The following is a 782-nucleotide window of genomic DNA, read 5'->3' as shown; positions in this document are numbered from 1 at the left end:
ATAATTCATATATTTGTGGCTTATTTCTATACCAAATCAGCTAAAAACCAATTCTATGAATCCGAGAAAAAAATTCTTACGGTGTTCTTTTGCAAATTGTGTAATTAAAATAATAGTGACTATATTATTGATAATATTATGTCATTTTAAATGTTTATAATTTCATAAATTAGTTTTCTTTACAGAATAGGACATATCTTTATTTATAGAATAGGATTGTTGGTATCATTGCCTACTATGTCAATTTTGGAGTCCATTTTGTCAACAGTATTGCAAACAGTATTATAAAAATTGCTTATACTATCTGATAAAAGACACTTTTTACTTTGTATTTATGTTTTTGAAGTTGTATTTTTACCTTTTGTTTAAGAAATATTGTCTAAAAACAAAGTGATATATCGGTATCGGTGACTTTCCTCTATAATTGGTTTTCTCAAGAAGGAAGAGGATTTCTACTTCAATTACAGATTATAAAAATACAAGCATATATAACTTCATTATTCAAGAAAGATGTCAATTTGATTCGTTAATAATACAATTATGTTAAATATTCATATAATATAATAACATAATTATATTAAATATTCGTACAATAATAATACAATTATATTAAATATTATAGTTGAACTAATTTTTATAAACTTTGCTACTATGTGTAAAATAATAAATCAAGCAAATAGGTAATATTAGCAATCATTTTGTTATATAATAAATGTACAGATTAGAAGATACTAAGGTTCAATAAGTATAAAACAATATCAATAATAAAGGGCACAGAACCA

General features: G+C 22.9%; 1 protein-coding gene across 1 annotated transcript in view; it reads left to right on the top strand.

Annotated features, from left to right (window-relative positions):
• The window catches only part of LOC108767951 (retinol dehydrogenase 14), a 14,262-nt gene that overhangs the window by 888 nt on the left and 12,592 nt on the right, over positions 1 to 782 (top strand). The window lies entirely within an intron of this gene.

Source organism: Trachymyrmex cornetzi, unplaced genomic scaffold, assembly GCF_001594075.2.
Source record: "Trachymyrmex cornetzi isolate Tcor2-1 unplaced genomic scaffold, Tcor1.1 scaffold74, whole genome shotgun sequence".
NCBI classification, from domain to species: Eukaryota; Metazoa; Arthropoda; class Insecta; order Hymenoptera; family Formicidae; genus Trachymyrmex; species Trachymyrmex cornetzi.
Note: the sequence above shows the minus strand (reverse complement) of the source record. Positions and strands in the feature narration are given on the sequence as shown.